Below are 8,139 nucleotides of genomic sequence, written 5' to 3'. Positions count from 1 at the left end.
CAGTGCCACGCATGTCATTGCAAATGGCAAGATTTCATTCCTTTTGATGGCTGCCTAATATTCCATTGTGTGTATATACATACATATATATATATATGTATATACACCACTTCTTCTTTATCCATTCATCTGTCGATGGACATCTTGCCTCTTTTCATAGTTTGGCTATTGTGGACATTGCTGCTATAAATATCAGGTTGTATGTACCCCTTCAGATCCCTACATTTGTATCTTTGGGGTAAATACCCAGTAGTGCAATTGCTGGGTTGTATGGTAGCTCTATTTTCAACTTTTTGAGGAACCTCCATAATGTTTTCCAGAGTGGCTGCACCAGCTTGCATTCCCACCAACAGTGTAGGAGGGTTCCCCTTTCTCCACATCCCCGCCAACATCTGTCATTTCCTGACTTGTTAATTTTAGCCATTCTGACTGGTGTGAGGTGGTATCTCATTGAGGTTTTGATTTGGATTTCCCTGAGGCCGAGCAATGTTGAGCACTTTTTCATGTGGCCATTTGGATGTCTTCTTTGGAAAAATGTATGTTCATATCCTCTGCCCATTTCTTGATTGGATCATTTGTTCTTTGGGTGTTGAATTTGGTAAGGTCTTTATAGATTTTGGATACTAGCCCTTTATCTGATATGTCATTTGCAAATATCTTCTCCCATTCTGTCGGTTGTCTTTTGGTCTTGTGGACTGTTTCTTTCACTGTGCAAAAGCTTTTTATCTTGATGAAGTCCCAATAGTTCATTTTGCCCTTGCTTCCCTTGCCTTTGGCGATGTTTCTAGGAAGAAGTTGCTGCGGCTGAGGTCGAAGAGGTTGCTGCCTGTGTTGTCCTTTAGGATTTTGAAGGACTCCTGTCTCACATTTAAATTTTTCAACCATTTTGAGACTATTTTTGTGTGTGGTGTAAGGAAATGGTCCAGTTTCATTCTTCTGCATGTGGCTGTCCAGTTTTCCCAAAACCATTGGTTGAAGAAACTATCTTTTTTCCATTGGACATTCTTTCCTGCTTCATCGAAGATTAGTTGACCATAGAGTTGAGGGTCCATTTCTGGGCTCTCTATTCTGTTCCATTGATCTATGTGTCTGTTTTTGTGCCAGTACCATACTGTCTTGACAACAGCTTTGTAATAGAGCTTAAAGTCTGGAATTGTGATGCCGCCAGCTTTGCTTTTCTTTTTCAACATTCCTCTGGCTATTCGGGGTCTTTTCTGGTTCCATACAAATTTTAGGATTATTTGTTCCATTTCTTTGAAAAAAGTGGATGGTATTTTGATAGGGATTGCATTGAATGTGTAGATTGCTCTAGGTAGCATTGACATCTTTGTTCTTCCAATCCATGAGCATGGAACGTTTTTCCATTTCTTTGTGTCTTCCTCAATTTCTTTCATGAGTATTTTATAGTTTTCTGAATACAGATTCTTTGCCTCTTTGGTTAGATTTATTCCTAGGTATCTTATGGTTTTGGGTGCAGTTGTAATTGGGATCGACTCCTTAATTTCTCTTTCTTCTGTCTTGTTGGTGGTGCATAGGAATGCCACTGATTTCTGTGCATTGATTTTATATCCTGTCACTTTACTGAATTCCTCTTTGAGTTCTAGCAGTTTTGGGATGGAGTCTTTTGGGCTTTCCTCATAAAGTACCATATCATCTGCAAAGAATGAGTTTGACTTCTTCTTTGCTGATTCGGATGGCTTTTATTTCTTTTTGTTGTCTGATTGCTGTGGCTAGGACTTCTAATACTATGTTGAATAGCAGTGGTGATGGTGGACATCCCTGCCGTGTTCCTGACCTTAGGGGGAAAGCTCTCAGCTTTTCCCCATTGAGAATGATATTCGCTGTGGGTTTTTCATAGATGGTTTTTATGATATTGAGGTTGTACCCTCTATCCCTATATTCTGAAGAGTTTTGAACAAGAAAGGATGCTGTACTTTGTCAAATGCTTTTTTTCTGCATCTATTGAGAGGATCATATGGTTCTTGTTCTTTCTTTTATTAATGTATTGTATCACATTGATTTGCAGATGTTGAACCAAACTTGCAGCCCAGGAATAAATCCCACTTGGTCGTGGTGAATAATCCTCTTAATGTACTGTTGGATCCTATTGGATAGTATTTTGGTGAGAATTTTTGTACCCATGTTCATCAAGGATATTGGTCTGTAATTCTCCTTTTTGATGGGGTCTTTGTCTGGTTTTGGGATCAAGGTAATGGTGGCCTCATAAAATGAGTTTGGAAGTTTTCCTTCCATTTCTATTTTTTGGAACAGTTTCAGAAGAATAGGTATTAATTCTTCTTTATATGTTTGGTAGAAATCCCCTGGGAAGCCATCAGGCCCTGGGCTTTTGTTTTTTGTGAGATTTTTGATTACTGCTTCAATTTCCTTAGTGGTTATAGGTCTGTTCAGGTTTTTGAGTTCTTCCTGGTTCAGTTTTGGTAGTTGATACATCTCAAGGAATGCATCCATTTCTTCCAGATTATCAAATTTGCTGGCATATAGTTGCTCATAATATGTTGTTATAATTGTTTGTATTTCTTTGGTGTTGGTGTGATCTCTCCTCTTTCATTCACGATTTTATTAATTTGGGTTATTTCTTTACTTTTTTTTTGATAAGTCTGGCTAGGGGTTTATCAATCTTGTTAATTCTTTAAAAGAACCAGCTCTTAGTTTTGTTGATCTGTTCTACTGTTCTTTTGGTTTCTATTTCATTGATTTCTGCTCTAATCTTTATTATTTCTCTTCTCCTGCTGGGCTTAGACTTTATTTGCTGTTCTTTCTGCAGCTCCTTTAAGTGTAGGGTTAGGTTGTCTATTTGAGACCTTTCTTGTTTCTTGAGAAAGTCTTGTATTGCTATATACTTTCCTCTTAGGACTGCCTTTGCTTCATCCCAAAGATTTTGAACAGTTGTGTTTTCATTTTCATTGGTTTCCATGAATATTTTTAATTCTTCTTTAATTTCCTGGTTGACCCATTCATTCTTTAGTAGGATCCTCTTTAGCCTCCATGTATTTGAGTTCTTTCTGACTCTCCTCTTGTGATTGAGTTCTAGTTTCAAAGCATTGTGGTCTGAAAATATGCAGGGAATGATCCCAATCTCTTGGTACCAGTTAAGACCTGATTTGTGACCTAAGATGTGATCTCTTCTGGAAAATATTCCATGGGCACTAGAGAAGAATGTGTATTCTGTTGCTTTGGGATGGAATGTTCTGAATATATCTGTGAAGTCCATTTGGTCCAGTATATCATTTAAAGTCTTTATTTCCTTGTTGATTTTTGCTTAGATGATCTGTCCATTTCAGTGAGGGGGGTGTTAAAGTCCCCTACTATTATTGTATTGTTGTTGATGTGTTTCTTTGCTTTTGTTATTAATTGGCTTATATAATTGGCTGCTCCCATGTTAGGGGCATAGATATTTACAACTGTTAGAACTTCTTGTTGGATAGACCCTTTAAGTATGATATAGTGTCCTTTCTCACCTCTTATTATAGTCTTTGGTTTAAAATCTAATTTGTCTGATATAAGGATTGCCACCCCAGCTTTCTTTTGGTATCCATTAGCATGGTAACTGGTTTTCCACCCCCCTCACTTTCAATCTGGAGGTGTCTTTGCGTCTAAAATGAGTCACTTGCAGACAGTATATCGATGGGTCTTGTTTTTTTATCCAATCTGATAGCCTGTGTCTTTTGATTGGGGCACTCAGTCCATTTACATTCAGGGTAACTATTGAAAGATATGAATTTAGTGCCATTGTATTGCCTGTAAGGTGACTGTTACTGTGTACTGTCTGTGTTCCTTTCTGGTCTATGTTACTTTTAGGCTCTCTCTTTGCTTAGAGGACCCCTTTCAGTATTTCTTTTAGGGCTGGTTTCGTGTTTGCAAATTCTTTTAGTTTTTGTTTGTCCTGGAAGCCTTTTATCTCTCCTTCTATTTTCAATGACAGCCTAGCTGGATATAGTATTCTTGGCTGCATATTTTTCTCTTTTAGTGCTCTGAATATATCATGCCAGTCCTTTCTGGCCTGCCAGGTCTCTGTGGATAGGTCTGTTGCCAATCTAATGTTTCTACCATTGTAGGTTACAGACCTCTTGTCCCAAACTGCATTCAGGATTTTCTCTTTGAGACTCATAAGTTTTACTATTAGATGTTGGGGTGTTGACCTATTTTTATTGATTTTGAGGGGGTTCTCTGTGCCTCCTGGATTTTGATGCCTTTTCCTTCCCCAAATTAGGGAAGTTCTCTGCTATAATTTGCTCCAATTTACCTTCTGCCCCTCTCTTTCTTTTTTCTTCTTCTGGGATCCCAATTATTCTAATATTGTTTCATCTTATGGTATCACTTATCTCTTGAATTCTGCCCGTGTGATCTAGTAGTTATCTCTTTTATTCTCAGCTTATTTTCCACCATTTGGTCTTCTATATCACTAATTCTCTCTTCTGCCTCATTTATGCTAGGGGTTAGAGCCTCCATTTTTTATTGCACCTCATTAATAGCCTTTTTGATTTTGATTTGTTAGATTTTAGTTCTTTTATTTCTCCAGAAAGGATTTCTCTAATATCTTCCATGCTTTTTTCAAGCCCAGCTAGTATCTTTAAAATCGTCATTCTGAACTCTAGTTCCGACATCTTACTAATGTCTATATTGATTAGGTCCCTGGCAGTTGGTACTGCCTCTTGTTCTTTTTTTTGAGGTGATTTTTTTCTGTCTTGTCATTTTGTCCAGAGGAGAATAGATGAATGAGAGAACAAAATGCTAACAGGGTAACAATGACCCCAGAAAAATATACACTAATCAAATCAGAAGAGACTGAAACCAGGGGAAAAGAAAGGGAAAGAAAGAAAAAAGGAAAAAAAAAAAAAGAAAAAGATAAAAAAAAAAAACCAACCAGAATATGATCAAATATGATCAGGCTGGTGCATAGATCAGTGCCACACACTAGATTTTGCATATTTTGATCTGTTAGAAGAAAGTGCCTCCCAAAATTTTAAAGAAAGAAAAACTTATGTACAAAAAAAGGGTAAATACGATGAAGGGATGGAATATGACTGTAAAGATGAAAATTACAAAAGACTTTATAAAAGGAATTGATAAGATAAGAAGTTGGTTGAAAAAAGAAAGAAGAAGATTTAAAAAAAAAAAGGAGAGAATGTGATCAGGCAGGAGACCAGAACAAAGCCATACACTAGAGATTTAGGGTATATTTTGGTCTGTTAGAAGAAACTGTATCCCAAAATTTTAAAGAGAGAACAACTTATATATATATATATATATATATATATATATATATATATATATATACACCAAAAATATGGTTAACTACCATGAAGGGATAGAATATGACTCTAAAAATGAAAAATAAAAAAGATTTTTAAAAAAAACAGATTGATAAGATGTTGGTTGAAAAGGGAAAAAGAAAAATTCAAAAAAAAAGAAAAAGAAAATTAAAAAAATTAACTTTGAAAGACTAAAGAATCATGGGAAAAAAGCCAGGAATTCTATGTGCAGTATTCCCCTAGTGCTGGCGTTCTGCCATTCTCATCAATTGGTAAACTTGGTCTTGGCTGGTTGTTCTTTTTTTTTTTTTAAGATTTTATTTATTTATTTATTTGAGAGAGAGAATGAGAGAGAGAGAGAGCATGAGAGGGGGGGAGGGTCAGAGGGAGCAGCAGACTCCCCGCTGAGCAGGGAGCCCGATGTGGGACTCGATCCCGGGACTCCACGATCATGACCCGAGCCAAAGCCAGTCACTTAACCAACTGAGCCACCCAGGCGCCCCTTGGCTGGTTGTTCTTGCTGATCTTCTGGGGGAGGGGCCTGTTGCCATGGTTCCCAAATGTCTTTTCTGGAGACAGAATTGCCCCGCCCTTGCTGGGGCCAGCCTAAGTAATCTGCTTGGGTTTGCCTTCAGGAGCTTTTGTTCCCTGCAAGCTTTCCATACAGCTTTGGAGGACGAGAGTGAAAATGGCAGCCTCCCAATCTCCGCCCCAGAGGAGCCGAGAACTCGGGGCCTGCTCCTCAGTGCGCCCCCAGAGGAAAGCAGTCAATCACTCCTGTCTCCCTGGTCTCCGGCGGCACTCCGTGCTCACCTGGCCTGTGACCGAGCATTTCTGTCTCTGGCACACAACCCCGTGTGGAGTCTCCAAACCCAGCAGATCCCTGTGGTGCGCTCCCGCGCCGCTCCTCCCTGGGAAGGAAGGGGAGTCTCCCAGGATCTGCCGCTTGTTGGGTCCCTGCTGGAGGCGCAGTGGCCCGGCTGTGCCGCGGATCACCGTTTATGGCAACCCTGAGCTGAGAGCCCGCACCTTGGCACCATCTTTGCAGCCGGCTTCCCCGCTCCAATACCTGGGAGCTCTGCCGCACTCAGGCACCCCCGGTCTTCCTGTGACCCCGAGGGTCCTGAGACCACACTGTCCCGCGAGAGTTCCACCCCCCACTTAGCCACTGGAGCGATGTCCCTCAGCAGAGCCGACTTCTAAAAGTTCTGATTTTGTGCTCCACTGCTCTATCACTTGCCAGAAGCGGCCGACGGAGGCCCCCTCTCCCGCCCTCTATCTTCCTGAATATTGCCTCGGATTCACTTCGCACGTCCTACCTTCCAGAAAGCGGTTACTTTTCTGTTCAGAGAGTTGCTGCTATTCTTTTCTTTGATCTCCTGTTGAGTTCGTAGGTGTTCAGAATGGTTTGATCCCTATCTAGCTGAATTCCTGGGACTAGATGAAATTTAGGTCTCCTACTCCTCTGCCATCTTGCTCCTCCCCCTTAACAGTGTCCTTTGAAGAGCAGGTTATAATTTTGATGAAGAACAATTTATTAATTTTTATGTTATATTTCATTTTTTGTACTCTAAGAAATCTTTGCCTATCCCAAGGTAATAAGGATTTTCTTAGTTTCTTTTCTATAAGCTTTATAGTTTTAATGATTATATTAGGTCTGTATTACATTTCAATTTAATTTTTCTATTTGTTAAATGATATGGAGATAAAAATTCATGTTTTTCCAAATGGACATCCAACACTATTTATTGGAAAGACACTCTTTTCCCCATTGAATTACCTTGTCATCTTTGTTGAAAAACAATTGGCCAGATATGTGTGGATTTATTTTTTTACTTTCTATTTTTTCTTTTAATGAGTAACACTATATATCTATAGTGTAAATCATTAAACTGTGTTCTATTTAAAATTTATTTTCACTATTCTAGGTCTTTATTTCTATATAACTGCAAAACCAGCTTATCAATTTCTAGAAAAGAAAAGCCTTATGGGATTAAGATTGAAATTCCAGGGGCACCTGGGTGGCACAGTCAGGCATATGAAACTTGGCTTTAGCTCACGTCATGATCTCAGGGTTGTGAGACTGAGCCCTGTGTCAGGCTCCACACTCAGCGTGGAGTCTGCTTGAGATTCTCTTTCTCTCCTTCTGCTTACCTCACTCATGCTGTCTTTCTCTCTTTCTCTTTCTAGAATATATTAAGAAATCTATTAAAAAGATTGATATTCCACTGAATCTATAGATCAATACGATGAGAACTGATATCTTAGCAAATTGAGTTTTTGAGTTCATGGACATGCTTTTAAAAAATAATTTGAATATTCTTTAATTCTTCTCATCAGTATCATTTCTGGTATACAGATCCTGTACATACTTTTTAAATTTATTCTTAAGCATGTTTATAGATGCTATTGTTAATGGTATTTTTAATTAAATTTTCAGTTGTTCATTGATCATATGTAGAAATAAAATTGATTTTTGTATCTTGATCTTATATCCTGTAACCTTTTTAAAGCTACTTATCATACTTAGCGGCTTTTTAAAAATAGATTTCTCAAGGATTTCCTCACACATGATTATACCTTCTACTCACATAGACAGTTTTGTTTCTTCCTTTACAAGGCTTATCTCTTGTATTTTTTTTTCTTGCTTATTGTAAAGGCTAGGAACACCTGTACAATGTTGAACAGAAGTTGTGACAGTAGGTATTTTTGCCTTTTTCTTGATCTTGGGGTGAGACCTTCAATATTTCACTATTAAGTATGATATTAGCTCTAGCTTTTTTGTAGTTGCCCTTAATCAGTTTTAGGAGATACTTTCAGCACTTTGAATATGTCATTGCATTGTCTATTGGCTTACATTATTTCT

Source organism: Eumetopias jubatus, unplaced genomic scaffold (assembly GCF_037043125.1).
Source record: "Eumetopias jubatus isolate StellerSeaLion01/CBP00866 unplaced genomic scaffold, mEumJub1_p1.0 scaffold_8, whole genome shotgun sequence".
Lineage (NCBI taxonomy): Eukaryota > Metazoa > Chordata > Mammalia > Carnivora > Otariidae > Eumetopias > Eumetopias jubatus.
The sequence above is the reverse complement of the archived record's forward strand: the minus strand, read 5'-3'. Positions refer to the sequence as shown.